This window comes from Desmodus rotundus, chromosome 5 (assembly GCF_022682495.2).
Source record: "Desmodus rotundus isolate HL8 chromosome 5, HLdesRot8A.1, whole genome shotgun sequence".
In the NCBI taxonomy this organism is placed as follows: Eukaryota; Metazoa; Chordata; class Mammalia; order Chiroptera; family Phyllostomidae; genus Desmodus; species Desmodus rotundus.
The window spans coordinates 130,328,042-130,353,935 of NC_071391.1; the positions used below are offsets into that span (position 1 = coordinate 130,328,042).

General features: G+C 39.6%; 1 pseudogene; it reads right to left on the reverse strand.

The window, feature by feature from the left end:
• Positions 1-8,978: 8,978 nt before the first annotated feature.
• Positions 8,979-25,894, reverse strand: part of LOC112297934 (small ribosomal subunit protein eS1-like) — a 74,176-nt pseudogene continuing 57,260 nt past the window's right edge.

Consider the following 25,894-nt stretch of genomic DNA (forward strand, 5'->3'; position numbering starts at 1 on the left):
TATTCAATTAGATTTTTCTCCAACATGTTTCCTCTAAGAGTCAAGGGAAGACAGTGACTAGGAAAATGGGGCACATACTAGATGTTTTAGAGACATCAACTTCTTTATTTTCTTCTGTATCTTAAGAAGAAAACTGTATGATTTCTTCAAAAGGAGACACTTTGGAATTAAAATAGTTGAAAAAATCAAAATCACTAACAGCCACAGTCTCAGAAAGGACCTTAGACCGTCCTCTGATGATATTCCACCAGGCTCTTCCTGCACACTTGTAGAAATGGGAACACCCTGCTTACATGGTTATGCTTATCATCACTGCACGGCCCTCCTTGGTAGAAAGCTTTTCTCGGCTCTCACCCTCTAACTTCCACGTACCCATTGCAACTCTGCTATCTGATGAAATGAAGCCCAAGACTGCAGTTTCTTCCACATTATGACCCTCATTTCAACTGTTAAGTGACAAGAACTATGGCTTCCCACTTTTTCTTTTTTTTTTTTTCTAAACAAACCTCCAGTTTGTACAACAATTCCAGGGGTAACTCTTGACTCTGACATCCTGTTCGACTCCCTTTCCACATTTGAAGATTTAGTGAGGATTCAGGCATAGGACTGCTCAGATGACTGAATATAATAAATATGGTGAAAAAGTGCAGGTGCAGCCAGCTAAAGTTGATTGTCTGTTGTTAGGTTGCTTATGTCTTGAGGTGTTAAGTTTAGCTAGTGTGACCTGTACCCTACATCCACTATGACACATCAATCTGCTGCCCAAGCTTGACAGTGTTTCTTGGGCCTCTCTAGACTCCTTGTTGGATTTTTCCCCATCTCTCTAATATCCCAAAGCTCAGAAGTTCACCTTGTGCCCCTGGACACACCCTGTGCTCACTCCAAGCTCATATTCACTTCTTTCTTACCCCAATCCAGCCTTATTCCAACCTCACTCTTACCTCGAATCTAAAAGGTTTTTCCAGGCTCCTTCAATCCCTTTTAGTAAATCCTACAGCATCCTTAAAGGTTAAGCAAACAATGTCTTTTTATACAAGTGTATTGTATATAAACTTGATCATTTATTTGTAATCCATCTGAAATGATCCCAAACACAATCATAAGAAATAGTATCTAGATGTGAACTCAATAGTCCAGATGCGGTAGGATCAGCACAGAGAACAGAGAGAATATTACTGCCCCTGATCAAGATGCAATGTTTTATTAGTGTAACCTAAGTTTGCCTTAGCTTTCCAAGTAGTGGTGACACCCCTACACTGGATCTGTAATCAATTAAGTCTCTTTCACAATAGCATTCTGCCAGTGAGTGTGTGATACATGCTATTAAATTATGGCAATAGAAATATTTTAGGGCAGCAGTCTCCAGACTTTTTGGCACCTGGGACCTGTTTCCTGGAAGACAATTTTTCCACGGACTGCGGACTGCAGCAGTTGGGTGGGGGGTATGGTTTCAGGATGATTCAAATGCATTACATTCAAGTGACCTCCTGCTGTGTGGCCCGGTTCCCAAACAGGCCCAGACCAGTACAGGTCCACAACCCAGAGGTTGGGGACCCCTGCTTTAGGGTAATGTTATAGACCAGGGATAAATTTATGTACGAATAGAAGGGCAGTTTGACCATATTTGTAATTTCCGGGTTAACCAGTCTAATTCAGTCCACTATTTCCTTACACACACTTCCACCTAGTACATGACAATCACTACACTTCTGCGCTTAAGGTTTTGATTCCTATTAAAACACATAAACACATTAAGTTGTCAGGCATAGCCAGGAGAGGAAATTTTGGTAGAGAATAAAAGAGAAGCCTAAAGAACACTAAATATCTAAAACAAACAGAAGGCTACTGAACAGAAAGCTAAAAACACGAAGGAAACTGTATCCGCAGTCTTCATTCTGTTGATGACCATGGTAAGGCCCCTCCCCAACCCTCTCTGAGCTTCCTGGGATGCAGATGATCATTGCCACCTTCTTGAAACACAACATACCTTTCCATTACTGAAAGATTCCGAATCTAACGGTGGGAGGGGAAACATGCCTGTCTCTCTCTCACACTTACAGTTTCCAGCTGTCCTTGGGGCAAAAGAAAAGAAACTATTTGAATATGAACTATCCTCATTAATTTTTAAGAATCTTACTTCATTCAGATTTATTTTTAGTAGCTTCTGATGTAAAAAGGCCTTAAAGATGGAGGAATAAAGGGAAAGGGGTCTAAAGACTTATATTCAGGAACTGAGAGTTCATCACCAAGGCAAGATTAAAATCAGATGTATTCAGTACTTTAGGGTATGGATTTACACTCCAGATTTATCAGGCAAAAGGAAAAGACCTAATGTTTCAGGTCGGATTGATTTTACACAGGAGACACTTTCCAGAAATCTCTCTCCACGGCCTAGTCCAGCTCTCCTTGAATAGCCTTAGTTTGATTGTCACATTGCAAATCCCTAATAACTATTGTGTAGTTATCACTCCATCAATAAAATCCTTTAGATTAACACTTGCTTCCAGGAATTAGATTTTGCCAAAAACAGTAATAAACATAGGAGGGGCATTGTCTCACAGTCGGGAGAAAAATGCAGAAAGAAAACTCCTGTTTTGTACAGATGCTTTCGTTTCCATTGAGACATGAAGACATTTATATGCACGACTTCTAACAGGGGTCACTGTATCTGCAGCGGTAAAAAACAAAATTGAAAGGTCAGCCTTCTCGTTTCCTATTTCTGAAAGCTCTGCTCGGACTGCTGTGAAGACGTACTTCCCCAACACTCCCAGACGCTCAGACGGAGCAACGTGTCTATGTCAAGCATGATGTGATGTGACATAATGAGATGCTGACCCCATGATTTGACATGATGCCATGACCGTCACTCAGAGATGCACTTAATGATACATGCATGCCTTCTGTATGCCGTGATCCAGCCAGCAAAAGAGCAGAGTCAAATGTCTCTGAGCTTTGCAGTCTTTGTGGTTAGTAAACAAGGAAGGGAAGGAGAGTGGTGTGAGAATAAATTAGTCAAAATTTAACACACAGAAAACCACCACCCACCATCAGGAAACAATCATGCAAAATAGCAGGAAAGGAAGGTGCTGGACCTAAAGCTCTGCAGGGTGGCTAGTGAGAATGACAATAGCATACGACACTGTTAACTCTCTGCCCTGCTATTCTTTAACCAGACAGCACTTGCACAAAGCAAGCTTATGTATAGAAAGAATATTTGTGCAATGCACGGGTGCTATACCTCGCTATACCTTGCGATTTCCTAGCCTATGGATTCCTATGGAATTTAAGGTAGCCTAAATAATATATTTCTCAAGAGTTTTCTTATCAGATCTCTTCAAAGACTGGCTGCAGTAAGGGGCCAAGCCTTGGTTATTATAATTCACCCTCAGTGTGCTACATAGACACTGACAAAAAGAGAGCCATGAATTCATTGGACAATGTGCTTGCTGCCTTCGTGACACAGATGACTTCTCCCAAGTCGAGACATTTTTATAGGAATCAGAATTACAGTCAAGCCCAGCAAAGATGGGTGATGAGTTACTCAGTTGATTCAAATTTTCCCAATATTATCTACCCTCTAAGAACTTTAGAAAGTACCAGTCAAAAGAATCAGATAAAATTGATGATTTTTTTCCCCACTCAGTCTGCTTGGAAGTGCTGACAAGATCAATCCACAAGTGCCAGTTTAAAAAAACAGTCCTTTGTTTCCCCCACTGAAATATGTTATTTCCATCAGATTACTATACGGTTTACCTTCCTCGTCCTTTGAGGTTTCTGGAATGTCCTCTTTGTACTTGATTTTGATACTTTTACTTCCCAAGAGTTTAAAAGTGCATTTCTCTCCTTTTGGGCCATATTCTTCTGGGATCCTGGCCAATGGACAGGTTTATTGGTCCCTTTCCAAGCTGAAATTTTTACCTGGAGTATTTCTGATACAAACTATTGGCCTACTGATGATGGCTTCCCATCAAATCAGACAAGCTGATAAAAAATTTTCATCTGGACTTTTACTATGCATAAATACATTCAATGGTCTACTTAGAGTGTCCCTAACTTTATAAAATTCAGGTATCAATCAAAGGATAATATTCCGGGATGATGCACCCGAGAAGCATACATTTCATGTAATTGTTCACCAGTTGAAAAGTCCTGCTCCCACTTGTGTGGGGTGCCCCAGGGCTGTGATGGTTCTAGTAGGTACCAAAGACGTGTCTAATCATACCCCAAATATAATTGAGATTCTGTCATGTGAAGTAACATTAAAGAACTTCTTTGCTTTTACTTCCAAGGTCAAATGTATTCTTGTAGTAAGGGGAGACAAACAAATAGACATCAATTCCTTCATATTAATCATGTGTGACTATTTTAGCAAAGTACTTTTAAGTTTCCTTCATTGATCAAGACTCAGGAAAAAAAGTACACAAAGTGGTCTTTTCAGTGGGCTGCCTATAATAATGAAATACAAAAGACCACAGTAGATAAACAATTAAGTTTTCAAATACTTTGAAATCAAAATACAATTTCCTTCTATCTTTCTCTTGGATCCCAAATTTTAAAATACACCATTTCTCCATAGCAATCAAATACAGTCTGATCAGCTCAGTGGGCAAGATTTCCAAAGTATGAAAGTAAAAGACGACAATGAATGTGAAATTAAAGGTGTCCTGTTGAATCACGACAGCAGTCCTTTTAGCTTAAGAATGACTGACATCTCAAACCACTGCAGTGACAATCCGCTGCTGTCACCTTGATCATTCTCTTCACACAAATAGCATTTTCATTTTAAAAATCATATATGCACAGCAAGCCCATGGAAAACTCAGCAATGGACGTGGCTTCAAAGGAAAAATGTCAAGCTTCCATTTTTCTCTTCAGCGGTTATATTGAAAATAAAGTGTGTTGAACGGTTCACCGGACTGCTGATTCCAGCTAGAGGGTTGGCCCTTGCCAAAACTGGTGACATGTCTCTTCCATTAACTACCACGGCAATTTATAAGAAACAAATTCAAAATTCAGTTCTAGAAAAATCATGTCTATTTTTCACCAGGTAGCAAGGGTAAGATGGCTCTGCAGACCCCTTAGATTCCCCCCAGCTGTCTGTGGAATGTTTCCTTTTTTCCTAGTAAGAAAGTAACTGTGATAATGTAATGGAACTGAAGGGTTGGGGGAAAGAGGCACTGTTTTACTGAGGGCATGGAGGGGGACATGTGGCAGATGACATGGTCCACTTGCCTATACTACCTCCTTTTGTGCTCCTTCTCTCCTGATGTAAGCTCAGATCTGCTCAGGTCATCTTCTCTCACATTCTGGGCTTTCTCAAAATTCCCAACTCTCCGTTAGGTCTGATTTGACATGTTTCGCATGTGAAGCCATGATCAGAGCTCAGGTTGAAAGGAAAGAGACAACTTAGAAAAAAAAATAATCCTGGCGATGCAGAAACAGTCATTGTATCTCAAATGTAGAGAATACACTCAAAGGTGACCAAAGGGGACAATTAGTCAAAAGGAATTGAGTATCTACTATATTCTTTACCTTATTTTAGGTGCCATGGGATATTTAATAAAAGTATTAAACACTAACTGCTCAGAAATTAAAATTTAGTTGGAAAGCCAAATAGTATGTACAGTATAATTGCAAGCAAAATTAAAATTTGCAATCATGTGATTATGGCTGCATCTTAAAAGTATGAGAATTTAATGTAGGAAAAGTTATCTGAGTTTCTATCTGACCGTACCTAGCACAGTGATTGACATACAATGCTCTCAATAATTTTTAAATGATATCAATAAATTAATTAGTTAATTCATTAATAGAACCAAACTAGTTGGGATTGACATTAACTAAGAAAGGATTTACTTTTTTGTGCAAAATAAATAAATAAAAATGTATACAATGGGCCAGTTGTTGGAATAACGATGAGGTTCAGAAAGAAAAGCGTCATGCTAATTAATTAAATAATACCCAAGAATGAACCTTTTACCCTTTCTGTCTATATACTCATCAATGTATAAAAAGTTCTATCTTTTCTACTCTGTTCATCTCCTTTCATAAGGCAGATTTTCTGTGAAATAAGACAAGACCCCTCTGGGTTTTCTGGGAACAGAAACAAAGAGCCACCTGCATGGGCCTCCCTGAGCCGAGCTGCCACCAAGCCCAGGAAGCCTGTGTCCTGCTGCTGAGAGCCTCAGGCTGGTGGAGAGGACAGTCCTCCCTTAGTCTCCCTGTGATCGTGGAGGCCATTCTTCTGGGAGGCAACTTTGAATACTTGAGTCCATCTGAGATTTAAGAAAGAAAAAAAAACCAAAAACCTTATCTTCCTAGAAAAGTATTTACTCACTACGTTAACCCTTTAATCTCTTCCATTGCCTAAAAGAGAAAAGCCAAAGGTAGTTACGAGATTGTCAACTTCTTCCCTCAGTTGACTTTAGCTGAGCCCTCAACTTTAAACCAAACAACAGAGGAAATGGGCCACGAGTGGACTGGCAGCGGCAGGAGGAGTTCGCGCACATCATCTCCGCTGCCCGGCACTTCGCAATTTGGAAGTCGATCCATTGGCACTTAGGCAAACAACAGGGCTTTGGGTTTTTTTGACACTTTTTACAAAAAGGCAGCGTATACTCCATGTTTCTTTCATTTTGTTCCCATCATACCATAGGCAAGATGTTAATTTGGTTTAAAAAAAAAAACAAGACTTGCTTCCTTGTCTGTCTACTTTCATTCCTTCAAATGGAGCGACTTCTCCCCAAGTTTTCTGTATAAGAAAAGCCCCCAAACAGAGTGTCCTTCCCTGTGGGACGCATCAGCCATCCTCACATTCTACCCTATTTACAAGCTTCGAATCTGTATTTAATCCCCACTGTGGGCATCTTGGGAAAATTCACTGGCTCATCACAGGGAAAGCAAAAAGCTGAAGAAAACACTCCTTACCCATCAGAGGGACAGTGTTTACTTCCTTTGGGGAACCAGCAACAGAAACCTTCCAGATGGTCACAAAAACCTTGCTCCCCTTCGCGGGGAGAGCCACTTTGCCCAAACTCCTTCTCTCTACGCTCGTACAAACTGCTGTTAGGAAGTACACCAGGGGTTCCCCTTCATTCATGGGAAGGCCCACCTGCAATCTCCAAAGGCAGCTTAAGGTAAGAGTCTTTGGTGGAATATTTTTTCTTTTTCCTTTATGACTAAAAGTCAGGAAAGCTGTTACCTGGATGTACAGAAGCCTCTCCAGGCAGTCAGATCACATTCTCGTTTGATGAGCAAGCCCGGGATTAAGCCAGCTTTCTCTTTACCAAATTCCTGGCAGGCCCTAGGAAGAAGACTGCTGCCTCCCTGGGAGGGTTAAGGAGCTGGTAACAGCGCCAGCTCCTCTGGACTACATTCTCAGAGCAAGAGACAAAGAAAAGGTCTAGGAAACTGACCCCCAAAGGGAAAAAAGCCAAACGTTAAATTTCCTAGTGATTTTTCTAGCAATCAGGCACTGCTTAAAAACACGCATGTCACATACACACACCCTCATCCCCCACCCACATGCAAGTTTGACTTAAATGCAATATAAAGATTGCAAGTTCTCCAAAATGAGATACGCTTTTAAAGCCTGGTTGCAAAAGAATAGCATCCTACTTTTCCATGATACAAAATCACTCTTAAGACATATTATGAGGGCAGGTGGTATGATTACCGTTCAAGGAAAATCGCACAGAACCAGATGAGCAGACAGAAGTTAATTTTATTCCAATGCTATCACCAGCAATAGGGGACAGAGCACAGATACTCTGCTCTGCTCATACACAAGGCAGGAGGTTTTTAAGTGCTGGAGTGAGCTTGTGGAAAAGTACTGGCGGACGCCAGGTGGAGGCTGATCAATGGGATATGCTCAGCATGTTGAATTATTCCTGAGTTTGCAAAAGTTTTTCTCTGTGGTTAAGTAGTCTGTGTTTTCTAATTGGTGTCCATGAAAGTTAGGCTCCTACCCTCAAAGATACTGGCAAATGGGGTGCTATCTCCTTCCATGTTTCTATTTCAGAGAAATAACTTCCAGGTCCCTAAGAAACTTTTTTTTTTAACTTTTAAAAGATTTTTGTATTTATTTATTTTTAGACAGAGGGGAAGGGAGGGAGAGAGAGGGGAGAGAAACATCAGTGTGTGGTTGCTTCTCCCACACCCCCTACTGGGGACCTGACCTGCAACCCAGGCATGTGCTGTGACTAGGAATGGAACCAACGATCCTTTGGTTTGCAGGCCGGTGCTCAATCCACTGAGCCACACCAGCCAGGGCCCTAAGAAACTTTTCCTATATTTTCAACTTCAAGAGGCTGGGGAAAAATTTACATCTCCAAGGGGCAAATAATTTACAATGGCAAGTTTTCTAAACTAAAAGCTCTAGGAAAAGAGAGGACAAGCACCTATAGTCAGGAGAAAACCTGTCTCAAGTTTAGTGGAGCTGAGGGCAACTCCACAGCCCTCTTGGTCATTCCACATTCTCAGCTGTTCCTAGAGGGGTCCTCTCTCTTCCAGGGTGGCCACTGTGCTTTTGGCAAGATAGAAAGCCCGGTTATAGGATCCAGTTGAAGCCATACCCCCTGATGAGTTTTCTCTTGTCCTAGGATTTGTGTCAGCCTTCCTCTCTACGTTCTTGACAAGAAACTTTTTTTCTTCATTTAAGTTTATGCCATCTTCAGTTTAGTATCCTGATATTTAGCACAATCTATAAATGTCTTTAGGCAGGAAAAAAAAACCCTGTGACTGCCAGTTTATGATCATATTGCCAAGGTCTGAGAATTTCAGTAACATCAGGAATAAAATAATCTAAATTTACAGGGCAAATTTTAAGTATTATTGTTTGTAACTTTAAATATAATTAGTCAAGGTGGCATTTAGATTACCAAACCCAAGGACAAACTCATTGACATTAGCAACTGAATTTTATTTTATTTTTTATCACAAATTGGCCTTTTTATTTGTTACCATTATATGTCTGAATTTTAAACAGATGCTTGGACTGGGGGCTCGTATCCATCAGCTTGTGCAACATGAGCACCTGTCCCGTCTCCTGTAGCTTTCCCAGAGCAGCTACCTTCGCCATGAAGCTCCACGAGTTTTCCCAGTTCAAACGTGGGCTTCTTCAGCATTTTGACTTTTCTAACAGAGACATCATGAAGCAGATAAATAGACTGGCAAGACTTTTCTATGTCTTTTCCAATGTTATCTGGGATCAATTTATTGATCACTTCAGTCATGTCCTTTGCACCTCTCAGGTCATGATTTCTATCATCTTCTTCCGGATTTTCTATCCTCTTCTTCCTGTTGATGCTGAGCATAAGAGGTCCTCTGAATCTGACTGTTGTGTTTTTTAGTAAAACCAACCCAAAATAGACAAAGCAAATACCCACTGGTAGTCTTGACATCAACGTGAACTTCAACCATGGTCTGCCATTCTTTGACCAGGGTAAGATCTATGCCAAGGAAATTAGGCAGTTTCTTCCCTGAACATCCTCAGTAATTCGCTTGAATTTTCTAAATGCAACTTCATCATTCTGCAGATGAGCCAGGCTCACTTCAAAAGCATGACCCTTCAGACCACCCGATGTGATGTTGGCTCCCTGAGTTCTCGTGACTGGTGTTTTCCAATAGTTCTTACATCGAACATAGCTGGGGCTTTCACACCACACAAATCCTTAGGAAATGGATCAACCACGTTCTTCTTTGTACCTCTTTGTCACCTTTCATAAGGCACTTGTTCTTGCCCACAGCCATGGTGGTACTCAGAGTCAAAAGGAGCAATTGCATCTTAGATTTGAATTTGCTTTATTGGGGAATTAGGGAAAGAGGTGATACTTCAGGTTTCAAGTTCAATCTTAATATCTCTTTCTCTCTCTCTCTCTCTCTCTCTCTCTCTCTATATATATATATGTATATATATGTGTGTGTATGTATATATATATATATACACATATATGATCTGTCCAGAATGTATCCAGCCATATACTATGAAAAATAGAGATTTATCGAAGAAGATAAAAGATACAAGAAACATTGTACATAGGACAATGATGCCTCGTCCCCTTCAAAATGGGCACCTTGGGACCTCACCCAGTTCTCCCAATTGCTATCAGCTGCCCCATCATATGTTCCTGAAGCTCATCAATGGTCTGAAATTTCTTCTCTTTCAAAGGTGATTTAAGTTTTGGGAAAAGCCAGAAGCCTCAGGGCACCAAACCTGGGCTGTAGTGGGGCTGAGTCATCTGGGTGATTTAATATTTTGCCAAAAAATTCTTCACCAGATGTGATGCATGAGTGGGCACATTGTCATGATGAAGCTGCCAATCACCAGTTGCCCATTGCCATGGTCTTCTGAATCATCCAAATAGCTTCCACAGAGGAATGTCCAAGCTTAACTCAAAATTTGATGCAGATTCTTTGCTCTATTTGCTCAGTCATTTTGAATGCAGGACCACACAGTACTCATGCTCACTCAATGGCATCTACCACCCCCACTGACTGGTACAGTGAAGTTGTCATTGTTCATGCATGTACCTTCCAGTCCACTATCCTAGGCTGCCAGGTTACATCTGATGTCATGCAAACTGTTCTCGTTATATTAATAATGTCTGGACTTTTTCCAGACAGACCTTGTATGTGCCTGTGTGTGTATTTTCTTCCCTAGTTCCTTGCAGTTTTTAAGTTCTCCCATTTTTATGATTGATATGTTCTTAAATATAAATTTAAGCTAACAGTTAATACATGCTGTCATCAAAAGGCACTTTATATCCTTTTGTCTAAGTATAACCCTGACTGAAAGGAATACCCATTATTCAACCAAAAATACTTTTAAATGAACAAATAACTGATCCTACCAACAGCCTCCAGACCACACCATGTCAGTCCACCCCTCACCCGCACTCTCCAATATCCCTATTCCACTCTCAGCTTGACTGGCAGGGCCATTTCTAGATATCAATTTTCTTTTAACCCCTCAAGTTACATTGACACTCTACCACACCCCCAGGCAGGTGACTCCTGAAAGCTTAGGGTTACACAGTCAGGGAGAACAAGGAAAGATCATGGGGCAGGGGATCACTGAAATCAAACCATAGCTCCATCTGCCTCACACTGCTAATCTTCATTGAATCCCAGCCCGTGTTGCTAAGCCTGTGTGTTGCTAAGGGCAGCCTGGTGAAGGTGTGGCTGCCTGGAAAAAAAACTGAAGAGAACCTCTGCTGGAAGGGGTGTGGGGAGGCAGGAGGTGTATTAGGGCCTTTCAAGTTCTAACAGAGAGTTTGAGCCATAGCGGTAGTCCTTCAGAAAAGTTTCAGTGCGTGACAAAGAAAAAGGAGACACTGTAAGAAAATTTTAAAACTCTGTTAAGTCATTTTTTGACACAATTTACTAAAAATAACAACCAAAAACTTAAGTGCCAGACTTCGGGAATTCATTATTAACTCAAAAATCGTTAAATGTATCAAAATTGACAAGACTGCCAAGGAAATAGACTTCTAGAAAAATAAATTGTGAGGAAGCCATTTCTCCTTAGGCTCTGTTTGAATGAAAAAGGCTCTCACTAAATCACTTATAGGATTATTCATTGTCTCTTTAAAAGCCAACAGAAGGCTCAGAGGAAAAAAATCTATTAATTGGGTATCAGGTAGGTTTTCAATTCAGGTCAATATTTTTTAACACCTACCATGTGAGAGACATTGTGCTAAGGAATTTGTGAGGAACAAAACACAATTCTTCCTGCATATAAGCCCTGACTGAAATGATAAAAACAGGATTTGAATAGCTACAATTAAAATCAGAAAAGTATTAAAAGGCATGACAGTGACAATCAGGTGTCATGGGACTCAGAAAGAAAAATCTTGGGAGTAAGAAAAGCTCTATGAAAAATGTGGCATTTGAGTTGTCCTTCAAGGAAAATTCTGGATCTAACATGCCTGAACCCCACCCCAGGGAGTCAGAAGTGTCACTAAAGGCTTGTGAAGACTTCACCTGGAGTATTTAGCCCAAACACGATTATCCTGGGACTGTGGAGACATTCACACAGGTTAATTGGTGAGGCATCCATGAATTAGCCATCTGTCACAAACTGTTACAGTGAACAGGACTGTTGTTAAACCGGCAATGACAGTAATACAACTTGGTACCAAAGCAATACTCTTCAAGTTCATTGCTGTCCATACTTCATTTTGCAGCTATCCTGAAATAATTTTCACAAGGAAAATTCACCCTTAAAAAATTGCATGACATATACAGTAAATGGAACATACTGGAAGGTCTGTGCAATGGAGCATAAGCAGCTGAGGTAAGGGATCTAGATCCGGGTCACACACTGCGGCCTACAGGCCTGTAGTTTTTGTGTAGTAAACTAAAGATAGTCTCTGTGTTGTTAGGGTTGTGAAAACTAAAACAAAGAGATTTGTGACACTGAAGACCATGTAAAGCCATCAAAGTCACAACATTAAGTATCTGACCCTGACCCTTAACAAAAAGTATTTGCTGACCCTGGGCCAGATGGTGAACATCTGAGGTTGCACAACAGAGGAATTGCCAACGATTTGGTGTTTACGTGTTAGTATTAAGATATTTAAAGACAAGTAATGGGAAACGCCCTCAAATGCACTTCTGCATAGTCAGAATTGAAAACACTCTAAAAGGCATATATGGAAACACTGAGGCAGAGACACAAGAGGATAACAACGCACAATAAAAACCAGATTTCCAAATCTAAATTTTTTATTCTAACTCCTACATGCGGCATGCTGATGATAGTTTATTTGTTTAACAAGCATTTATTAAGCACTGGATAGATAGATAGATAGATGATACATAATGTGTGGCTGGATGAATGGTTCGATAGACAGACAGCTACACAGATATTAGGCATTGTTTAAAAGAGTATGATGTAATCCTAATCCAAAAACCAAATAAAAACACAACACAGAAAGAAAACTCCAGGCCAATATCACTCATGAATATAGATGCTAAAATCCTCAACAAAATATTGGCAAACCACCCCCAGCAATACATTAAAAAGATCATACACCATGATCAAGTGGGATTTATCCCAGGGATGCAAGGATGGTACAACATTCACAAATCAATAAATGTAATACATCACATGAACAAAAGGAAAGACAAAATCACATGATCACATCAATAGATGCAGAAAAAGCATTTGATAATGTACAGCACCCATTTGTGATAAAAACACTCAGCAAAGTGGGAGTAGAGGGAGCATTCCTCAACATAATAAAGGTCATACATGACAAACCTACAGCCAACATCATACTCAATGGGCAAAAACTAAAAGCTTTCCCCCTAAGATCAGGAACAAGACCAGGGTGTCCACTTTCACCACCCTATTAACATAGTGTTAGAAGTTCTAGTCACAGCGGTCTGACAAGAAAAATTGGAAAGGAGGAAATAAAACTGTTATTGTTTGCAGATGACATGATAATATATATATAGAAAACCCTATAAACTCCACCAAAAAACTACTCAACCTAATAAGTGAATTCGGCAAAACAGTGGGATACAAAGTCAATATTGAGAAATCAATGGCATTTTTGTACACCAACAATGAAATATCAGAAACAGAAATCAGGAAAAATCCCATTTTCTATAGCAAGAAGAAAAATAAAGTATCTAGGAATAAACCTAACCAAGGAGGTAAAAGAAAACTACACAACACTGGAGAAGGAAATTAAGGAAGACACAAACAAATGGAAGCATATACTGTGTTCATGGATTGAAAGAATTAATATCATCAAAATAGCCATACTACCCAAAGCAATTTAGAGATTCAACACAATCCCTATTAAAATACCAATGACATATTTCACAGATATACAACAAACATTTCAAAAATTAATATGGAACCATAAATGATACCAAATAGCCACAGCAATTTGAGAAACAAGAAGAAAGTAGGAGGGATCACAATACCTGATACCGTATTATATTACAAGACCACGATAATCAAAATAGTCTAGTACTGGCATAAGAACAGGCACATAAATCCATGGAACAGAACAGAGAGCCCAGAAATACATCCATGTATCTATGGTCAATTAATATTAGACAAACGGGGCAGGAGCATAAAATAGAGTAAAAGTAGCCTCTTCAATAAACGGTGTTGGGAGATCTAGACAGCTACATGCAAAAAAATGAAATTCAACCAACTTACACCATATGCAAAAATAAACTCAAGATGGATAAAAGATTCAAATGTAAGTCACAACACCATAAAAGTCCTAGAGGAGAACATAGGCAGGAAAATCTCAGATAGTCCACGCAGCAATATTTTCACTGATATGTCCCCTAGAGCAAGGGACATAAAGGAAAGAATAAACAAATGGGACTTCATCAAAATAAAAAGATTCTGCATGGCTAAAGAAAACATTAACAAAATGAAAAGGAAGCCAACTCTATGGGAAAAATATATTTGCCAATGATATCTCGGACAAGGGTTTGATCTCCAAAATATATAAAGAACTCACATGACTCCACTCCAGGAAGACAATCAATCTAATTAAAAATGGGCAAAGAACCTGAACAGACACTTCTCCAAGGAGGACATACAGAGGGCCCAGAGACATATGAAAGGATGCTCAGCCTCATTAGCCATCAGAGAGATGCAAATTAAAGCCACAATGAGGTACCACTTCCCACCAGTCAGAATGGCCATCATAAACAAATCAACAAACAGTAAGTGCTGACAAGGATACGGAGAAAAGGGAACCCTAGTACAGTGTTGGTGGGAATGCAGACTGGTGCAACCACTGTGGAAAACAGTATGGAATTTCCTCAGAAAACTAAAAATGGAACTGCCTTTTGATCCAGCAATTCCACTGTTGGGATTATACCCTGAGAATCCTGAAACATCAATTCAAAAGAACCTATGTACCCCAGTGTTCATAGCAGCACAATTTACAATAGCCAAGTGCTAGAAACAGCCTAAGTCCCATCAGTAAATGAGTGGATCAAAAAACTGCGGTATGTTTACACAATGGAATATTACACATCAGAAAGGAAGAAGGAACTCCTACCCTTGGTAACAGCATGGATGGAACTGGAGAGCATTAGGCTAAGTGAAATAAGCCAGGTGGTGAAAGACAAATACCATATGATCTCACCTATAAGTGGAGCCCAATCAACAAAACAAACAAGTGTGCAAAATATAACCAGAGACATTGAAATAAAGAACAAACGGACAGTAACCAGAGGGGAGGGGGGAGGGGGGAGGGGGAAGGGGGATAATGGAGAAAGAAGGGGAAGGGTTATCAAGGAACATGTATAAAGGACCCATGAGACAAAGACCAGGGGTGGGGGAGGGTTGAATGTGGGAGGTGTGGGTAGGTAGGACAGGGAAGAGTAATGGGGTGGAAATGGGGACAACTGTAATTGAGCAATAAAAAAATAATAGAATAAATTTCTGGAAGAACTTTAAAAAATGACCTACAGAAGAAAAAAATAAAAGGATATGATCTACAAAATGGTAGCCCCTTGAAACTTCTATAAGCAAATCTCAGAAAGCTACAACAAATACAAGCACATGAGCAACAACAGAGTATCCAAGAAGGGGCTAAGGAGACAAAAAGTCAGGAGTTGTCACTGCCACATGGGCCAAGCAGTGCGAACTCATTGAAGGGCACCATTCCTGACCTGCCCACATCAAACCATGTGGGGCAGGGGTCCCCAGTCCCTCAGCCTCGTGTCTGTGGCCCCTTAGGAACTGGTCTGTGAGCTAAGCTCACTTGAGCTCCACCTCCTGTCTCCTCCCAGCCCCTTCCAGAGGAAAGGTTTGGGACTGCTGATGGAAGGCATTAGGAGGAGGAAAAGGGATTCTTTCTCCAACAAGGAAGGAAACAAGGACAAGAGGCAGGAAGAGATGAAGGGGAAAAGAAGCCAAAAGCCAATCTCAGCAGTAACAAGAGACACTGAGATTGTAAAGTCAGGCAACCAAATACAGAGCTGGCCAAATTAAAAGCTTTGGAAACTTTAAAAATTTTTCTCAACTGTTTAAAAACTAAAACTTGCTTTCTATGCGGTAATACTACAGTTCTAGCTGTTGAGAATGCGAAGCAAACATGGATAGTGCTGAGGATGTGTGTTAACTCATGGAATGCTCATAGTAACACCCTTTACACACGAACCCCTGATGCTCGGAGAGGGCAAGTGAGCATGGGAGCCAGTGAAGATCTCCTCGCCTCTACGGTAAATGGTCTTTGCCAGTCTGCTCTCAGACCTCCTTGTTCAAAGGGGACTTGGCGGCATATGACAAAAATAGAGTGCAAACAGCAAGCCCTATAAAGAAAAAATTATTGCTAGCAATAGTTTCTGGGCCTTTTATTTGAGCTCATAGTGATGCCTGGAAAAGGGGTTCATCACAAGCATCCATTCTGAGGGTTTGGGCCAGATGCAGATAGGAAATGGGATTGAAACTGTCACCAAATAATAAAAGAAAAAATTAATAAACCTCTTATCAGAAAATCGGACATTTGTAAGGACCTCAGCGTTCCATTTGCCCTAATTTTCGGAAAGGCAGGAGGCAAAGTCAGAGCGGGATTCTGTGGGTCAGTGTGTCAGCCATCTCCCTCGTTCCCTCCACTGATGGCACGTGCTCGTCTGTACCCTTTATCTTCACTTTCTGGCATTAGGAAAAGAAATATTTAATAAAGCATAGAGAACACAACTGATCAGTCATATCTTTAGACAAATATTTCAGTTCCAGAATGTTTATAGCAAGTATTTTAATGTTTCTAAATTACCATATGCTTTTATTGTAAACAGGGACTGTTTCATTTGTGGAATAGCAGTGATACATTATGTTGACTGTTTCTGACATTGTATTGAGTTTCAAACTTAATAAGGAAAAAGTAACCTCTAAACATTCCCAACCTTGCCTTCCCTGTTTAAGAGACAGAAGCCCTTTTACCACCTACTGTTACTGTACTGTCTTTCTTGAATTCTTTTCAGTTACTATTGGGCAAAATCAAAGAAGTAAATAATTTTCTTCAGCCTATAAATATTAATAATTTTTTTAAAATCTCCACGTTGCTAAATAGTTAACAACAGTATTGCTAGAATCATAAATTCATAATGCTCCTAGTTTTTATCTCAGAGTGCAACCACTGTTGTTTAAAAGCTCAAAAACAATCCTTCATGCAACTGAATCCCGGCTGGAGTTGTGTGGGTTGATGCGGCAAAGGCTGTAATGAATGACTCCAACACCCCAGAACTGTGCCTGCCTGACAGAGCAATGTACAGAAACCCGTTCCTGGCTTTTATTGGGCTGCACCAAATGTGCAACTCTCCAGTGAGCCCAGGAGTAAGAAACTGTCAATTACAAAGAACTGGTTGGCAGACTGAATGAATATTTGTGTGTAATTATCACAGCACCCATCAGCATCAAAGACTCCAGAATGGCGCACACAAATGTTAGTGTCCTTTCCCTGGATAAAACACCCATTTTTACACTGCATGATATCAATGCCTAACAGAGGTGATGAGGCAGGATGCAGGCAATTTATTTTGCCAGCCACATGTGAACCAAGATGTTACTCACCACTGAACAGTGACTGCTTTTGCCAAAAGCATTATTTTTAAAAATTTAAGAGGATTCCAGCTTTCATTCCTTGGCCACCCTAGAGCCCCTTTCTTCCTTAGCTTTATAGCCTTAAAGGACAATGGTCAGAACGTGCTTGTAAACAGTTACAAGATCTCTAGCAATGAGCCTTTCTAGTGTCCCTTTCCTTATATATAAAAATAGAGGTAATAGGTATTCGAGCTCAGATGTTTAGGACGTTGCAACACTTATATGTCCTTTCAGTGAAACCTTCAGAGGGGTAATTCCAAACTCGATGGCTTTGTGAATGCACTGTGAGTGGCACCGCATCCCCTTGCTTTGAATCAGCTCCTGAGGTTGTTGAAAGAGGGGAGAAATAAGATTTACTACCTTCCCTGCAAAGTGATGAGGTTCTTTTCTGAGCAAGAATACCTCTAATATAGTATTGTCTCATCTTTTATGTGAGGTCAGGCCCTCTTTTAAAAATCTGATAAAGGGTCTGCATTTTCTTTCCAGAAATATATATAATATGTTCCTGTGTGCACATGCACACACCCACAAACACACATGTGCCTGTACATGCTGACTTCGCGGGCATGTGATGTGTGCAGTCACACAGGGTCCCTTGCTCAGAAGGTCCTCATGCATCTTTTAATACTCTGATGTTGCTATCTTGAATACTTAATAATTTTAGCTTTGAACCTGTGTTTGGTAAGAGAGTCCCACGGGATACTGGAACATGAGCAGAGAATGGGTAGTATGCATGTCCCCCGTCCTTGCCACTCCATTTGCATGCAGAATTCACAACGCCTCATGAGCACAGAACTCCAGGGGACTCACGATGTGTGGGAGTTCAGCAAGACTCAAAGCAAAGGCGAGGTTAACGTGTACATCTACCACTGAGTAAGGAGAGGCATCAGTATCCCTAAGTGGCCACACTTTCAAACTGAAACTTATTTCAAATGCAGGAAGAACACAATGATGTCCTAAGATACAAAAATGACTAAGGAAGCTTATTGCATTCTTGGTCATTTCTGTTACTTTCCTGTAATAACTAATCACCTACCCTGAAAGGGATCACACAGAAGGAAAAGATAGAGTGACCCATAGTTCCTTTCCCTTTAAGTCCTTTCTTACATGTCACAGAGTCACAGGTAGTGAGTGTTGCTAGAACATATGTGTACCAAGAAGTGGAGTAAAAACATTTGAGCTAGTTTTGTGCAGTGTTACTACAGTTCTGGTAAGAAATACAAATGTACAAACTACAAAATAACAATTGTGCAAGTTGTTGATTCTGCATACAGGTTAAATGCTTTTATATTGGCATTTAAAACTTGCATTGCCCAATAGAAATATGAATGTGAAAATACATGATAATATATATTTTTTACTTTTCTTTACTTAGAAATTAAAATGGCAAGTTGAAAGACAAATGCCTGGACAAAAGGAAAAAACTTTATATTTTAGTACCTTAAAGGTACTACAGTTTCTTTTAAAAAGGCACATATTTCCTGTGTTTTGAAAAAAGCCCCCCTTATTTTCATTTTACACTGAAATCTAAAAATGATGTAGCCAGCACTGCTCTTAACAAATATTTTTCATAGAATTTAAAGAGATTCCCAGATCCTTACAAGGTAGAAAGAAGTTATGAAGATGTATCCATATACATGTCATTGTATCAGTTAGCTTGGGCCGCTGTAACAAATACTACAGGCTGGGGCATCCCAAGGCAGAGAATGACTAGTGATAATGTCAAAATACAAATATTTTGTTACTGAATTATCTTCTTTCTCTTATTCTCTTGCCACCTCTTCACCTGAAGGGTCTCCTGAAGAATCCTGTGACTTAAGATAGCTCTTATTGTTTTTTAAAAGAAGAGTTATATAATTTAACATGATCAGTAACCAAGACAAAATGAATTTAAAAACTTGTATGCTAATAAACTGAGATTGTTCTTTAATTATCCAGAGCTCTCAAAACAATAGTTGTCTATGCTTCCATGTTATACATTGGTTTTTAATGAATACACATCAAGAAGACATTAAATGTATCTAGCTGATTCCATACAGTAAATTTCATTAATGTGTCTAAATACTTCTGGCCTTTATCTAAAATTAATCTCTAACAGAATTTAGAGCCTTTAAGTTATTTCTGTTCTCAGAAACCTGTACAGTTATCATTAATCATGTTCCCAGATATTGATCAAAGAGGTAGAAATACGGACTGCAATTGTGAAAAGCACACACACCAAGCAGAGTAGCACAATCTTTTCTTGTGCCCGTTAATTTCTGAATACAGGAAGTACAACCAGAAAAGATGGAAAATTTTGGCCCCTGATGCCCATGAGATCCAACACATTTAAACTGATTTTCATGTCATGTAACAATAGCATCCTTTTCATCTATGGGTGGTATATATTCTGTAGCCACGCCCACCTGATTCAGTGAGAAGTGAACTAAGATCAGAAGACTTGAGTTTTAGCACAATTTATGATACTAATTAAGTCCATGGCCAATTTTAGATTAGCTACCCCATTTTCATTTCTTCCTCTATCAAGGGAGGGAAGTGGCACAATCCTATCCAGCTGTTAGGGTGGTTGAAAGAATCAAGAGAATGTTTGCAAACCACTGGAGACATACTCCTAAGTGATACAACAATTTGTAACAGCTCTTTAAAATATTTCATCACACTCTGATTTTTCAGCTAATATTTGGGTCACTTCGGTCAACTTCAAATGTTTCCCCATGCACATGTTTGTACTAAGCAACAGTAACCCTAATCCATAAGGTTAATTTGTATATGCCCTGGATTCTGCATTGAGAAATAATTTAATATTTTCAATATTATTTATTGAGCATGAACTTGCTATCACATACTTCGGTATGTACAAGTCTAAAGAAGCATTTAAACTCACTTCTCTGGAATTGAATAAAGACTATTAGCTTTTGTGTTCACACAGGTTTGTGATAGGTTTCATGTTTGGATTCCCTCTCAAGCCCCAGGATCAAAGAGAGGGCAGTAAATAAAAACTGTAAGACTTTGGGAGCCAGAGCTCATTCAGTCAGAACTGCTAGGCTCCGTCGGTGTCCTGCGTTCACTTGCACAACCCGAATCAAAATGAAAAGGGCTTCATTCCAAGCAGGTGTACACAGTCCAAAGCTGAGCAAAAAGATGCAAGGACCACAGTCAGTTTTGTCACTTTCTCGTACCTACACGTTGTGTATCAAGATGAGTGAATGTCATATTACATAATTCAGCACTGAGACTGATGAAGAAATTTAAATGAAGAAATTGTAAATGCTGTCGACTTGACAACCACTAAATTTCACCATAATTCAATGGGCTGTCCCCAAATCTCTATAACCATCATTTGAGCATTTGAGAAACAGATTTCCTAGTACTGACAGAGGCCTATTGAATCAAATTCTCCAGAAAAGGGGCCCTGGAATCTGGATATGTAAAGCTTCCATGTGTTTCTGAAATCATTCAGGCTTGGCAACCACTAAATTCATAGTTCTGAGTGCCAAGCATATACACAGTGCAAACCAAGTACACCCCATGGCCTTGCTGCTGCTTGTGGGAAGTGGCTCTAGTTCATTGTTTGCTTATTTTAAATTAAATCTAATATCCCCTTGCAAACTTGAAGATTATGTGTCTATGGCAGAGGTTTTTACTTAATTGATTTCAATTCAACACCATACACTGGCTTCAGAGTTTAATGTACATTAGAATCCCCTAGGGTTTTGTTAAAATGCAGAATCCTGGGCCCCATCAGGACTATAGCTCAGTAAGTCCAGTGTAGGACATTGGAAGTGACATTGTAACAGCACCATAGTATGTGCAGTGTGTTCTGAGATTCTATCTTGCATTTGTGTGAATTGTCATTTATGAAGAACTTCCATATTCGTGCTCTGATTTTATCTCTACAGGCTGACAGATGGGATAGGTATCAGTACTTCCACATTAAAGATGCCAGAATCAAAACTAACACCGCATTCCATGCTCCCGTGCTCCCTGATGGCTAAAGACCAAAACAAAAATGTGTCAGTCAAATCAAACTGAAAATCTCAGAAAAAGTTAGATACATTGAGCACCTAAACAGAACTCAAATCCGAATTCCACTCCGAATTCAATTGAACACATTTTTGAGACCCTATTTTGTGCTAGACATCACGGTAGTACTAGTAATTTCCCAGTATTTAATCTATCAAGAAGAAATATATTAATTGGTTATTAAAGGGGTGAGGACTGTTGAAAAACACAGGAGGAGGTATTATTGACTGCTAGTGTTCCCCCAAATCCACACGCTGAAGCCCTAAACCCTCGTAGCTGTATCTGTGACCTCTCAGGAAGTATAAGGTTAAGGATTAGGCCCTGATATGATAGGATCACTGCCCCTATCAGAAGCACCAGAAAGCCGTGCTCCCTCTTTCCTCTCTCCTGTCTCTGTCTCCTCCCACATGTACACACAGAGGAAATATCACATGAAGAAACAGCAGGAAAGGCAGCCATCTACCAGACAGTAAGAGAGCCCTCACTCAGAATTGAATTTGCGGCCACCTTGTTCATGGGTAACTAGTTTTAAGGAATAGAAAACAAATTTATGTTTTTAAAGCCACCAGGCATGCATTTTGTTACAGTAGTCCAAGCAGACTAATACAGGAGGCAGGCCTAGAAACTAAGTGCAGCAATTGAATTTAGCAGAATGTGGTGTAAGGCCTAAAATTAAGATCCAATATTCTGGGTCCTGACATCTGGTGAAACTAGTAAGGCTTCAAATGACCTACTGTAAGCCTCCCCCTGCCCCAACTCCACTCCCACTTACAATGTCCCCTACCCAAACAACCCTTTTAACAAAGGGACCAGGCACAGTTCCTGCCTATACCTGAGTAGTGAGTTCCAGGTCACTTCTAGCTCATGAAATTATTCAACAAGCCAATTACACCCTCTCTTGCAAACCAGGAGTCATTCCATCCTCTTGAGACTAGAAAGTTTGCTTTCAATGGCCCCTGGTTGTTCCTGTTTTCCCAAGTGCAACCCCCCTGTCACCCTGCTTGGCAAGTGGTTCCCTGGGTGGTGAGTATATTGGATAAATAAACTGTCATTGAGCTCATCTGTCCAGTGTCAGGTGTCATGTATTGGACCATCCCCATGACCACAGGTGAGAATCCCTCTTTCACTGAAGGAGTAAAGACGAGATTAAAACAGAGAGATGAGGGCTGGATCTGCTCACCACAGACATACAAAAGGTCCAATTTAATGGAACACAACTTTACCACTGGCTTAGTTAGAATACTTTTTGAAAATGTAACAGAAAGATTTGCAGCCTGTTAGAGCAGGTAGAATGGTGGAAGTAGACCTCTCTTTACACATTAAAGGAGGTCCTCCAAATGAAATGATAAAACACATTAAATTGGGGTGGGGTCATGCTTTACTTTCACTTCTGAGTGATTTTGACTAACCCACTGGCCATACATTTCGCTTTCCATCTTTAATCCACATGACTCTACAACTACATAACCTATTAACAAGGATAGGCAGATACCAGGAAATCTCTATAGTAAAGAAAACTGTGTAACAAATCACTTTAAACTAAGGCATCATTTACAATGCACAGACATGCCTCCTACAAAATGCTTTGAAGAATACTTATAATCCCCTCAAAAAGAAGCACATCTCTGCAGAATTTCTTCTGTTCCCCCAGCTGTTCGCCATGGCCCAAGGTTGCTCAAAAATGACATATTCAAGTGCCACAAGCAAGGCATGAATGAGAAAGACTTTGCAAGTCAGCCTGTGTGATCTTTTATATAACACGGTTGCTTTGAGTTGGATAGTGGAAAAGCCCAGGTTAGCACTGTAATGCCAAAGTGACAGGCACTTTACAACCTCTGACAATATAGCACTATATCAGAATCTTGCTTAAGCATGAAAAAAGAATGTTCCAAAAGTCATCTGAGGTGATAAAGTAGTCCCAAAAGTGATTTAGAGTTGATTTTCCAGCTATTAAGTATTTCTCCACCTTTTCTACTATCTGTACTGAAGATGAGAACACAGAGAAGGGACCATTTTACAAGGAAGTTCTCTGATTCCTCTAGGATGGCGAGCGGTGTGGCTTGGACTCTGGGCTCTTGAGCTTTCCGACTGGTTTGGGATCCTGCTCCACACCTTACTAGCTGCAAGACCTTCAGTAAGTGTCCCTATATCTCTGCACCTCAACTTCCTCATTTTTAAATGGGGATAATTTCAATGACTCAGTGTTGTTTAAAGAATGTATCAGTGAATATATGCTAAGCCCTTAGATCAGTACTTGGCTCATAGTGAATGCTCAAGGACTGTTGGCTACTGTTTTATTAGTTGTTTTGGATTTATTTATTCCTCTTTCGACTAGGGTGAAGCTTATTTAAGCCATTTTCTGCTTAACATAGAATAAAATCATCCACTTATTTGTTAAAAAGGGCATTAGAAATGCTATAATCCGATACTTACTTTTTCTTCCATTTTGTGATTGAGGAAACTGAAACACAGACCGTCTATTTTGCCTACAGCCATGGTAAAGACAAAAATAGTACTGAAGACTCTGCAGAAATGACCTTTCACAAAGAATTATCAGGAGGTCTCATTCAAGTGTCCACTCAGAAATTAGCCATATGCAACCTCCATCTCAAAGAAAATCTCAAGTTCATGTTTGTTCCCTACTTCAGTTTCCTTTTTATTTAGATGGATCCTAATTTTAAAAATTTTTTCTTAATAAGGAACATCTGAGTTGTATAGACCAAATAGCTTCAAGTATCTGTACTAACTCCAGCAGCCAAACAGTTAAGCAAAACTAAAGCATCATTTTAAATGTGAAAAGTCGTATAAAATTAACTTACAAAAATATCTCTGTCAAGTCTATAGGTTGGCATTTGCTTTACATTATTAATCAAAAGCTCAAACTAGGATCTAGTTTTTCAAAATATCAAAGTTTACATTATTCAGACAGATTCAGCATTATTTTTTTTAAATATGCACAATATTCATGAAACACAAACTCTTTAAAAAAATAAAGCAGTATAAAAGATCAGACCTAAGTACTGAGCAGAACATTTTGGTTTATAACATGCAGTTAAAGACTGCTAGCTGATCTGAGTATCTAACAACACTCAACTGATTTTACAGTTTGGAGCAAAGAGCAAAATTAATTTTATATTAAGAATCCACATCTTAGGGTATAATCCCAGCAGTGGAATTGCTGGGTCAGAGGGCAGTTCCATTTTTAGTTTTCTGAGGAAATTCCATACTGTTTTCCACAGTGGCCTCACCAGTCTGCATTCCCACTAACAGTTTGGCTGGGGTGGGGTGGAGGGATGGGGAGGAAAGGCATATAACTATAATTGAATAACAATAAAAATTTTTTTAAAAAAAGAATCTATATCATTATATTGGCATTCTCAAGAAATCTACTAAAATTTCCCCATTTTTCTTAAACTAAAATATGTCTATCCTATTAAGACATGAGTTTAGGCCCTGATCCACGAACCCTGGGTTAGCCTTAGTTAGCATAATATGTTGCTACACATGCTTTCAAAAGCACATGAAGCACTAAGACTGGATGACATATGCCCGTTTCCCCATCCAGAGAATGAGATAATACCATTCCTTAACACATTGGTTTGCTAAAATGATGTACTACCTTTTAAGAGATTAGAAAAGCACTTTGCACATAGGTAACACTCAAATATTAATGATTACTAGTATTGTTATCTTGGTAGCATCTAAGAAGGACATCTAAAATAGAGCAAATATTAATCTTACATAGATGTGGCCTGCAGTAAAGAGCATTATTAGGGTCCATATTGGACCTGCCAGGGTCCCTCTAGCTTACATTGTTGAGCCCTATAAAGAAAGTTACCTAAGAAATTGATTTTTGTCTGGAAAGGCTGAATTTTTGCTCTTGGGTAATCATAACATGAATTTCCCAGCTAAATCTTGTATGAAGAAAATCACTGACAATATTGAATCTAATTTAGACATAGTTGAGATAGTTTACAGGTGATTTTTTTTCCTTCTCCATCTACAATATAAAATTGGAATTTCCATATGCATTTATACTCGGATCTTAGAACACTATTTCAGAATTGAATCAGAAGCATAGTAATAAGGTTGGCACTCATACGCTACTTTTGCAGGAGGGATACAGGGGAGGAGGAAAGGGATGCACTGAGACATAAGGAAAGGAAATGGAAATTGTCTACATCCTTTCACGTGCTAGTCTCAACTTTTAATAATAAAAGTTAGCACCAAAAGGATTAAGTTATAAAGGATACTACAGCAGTATGATTTGGGTTTCTTTTA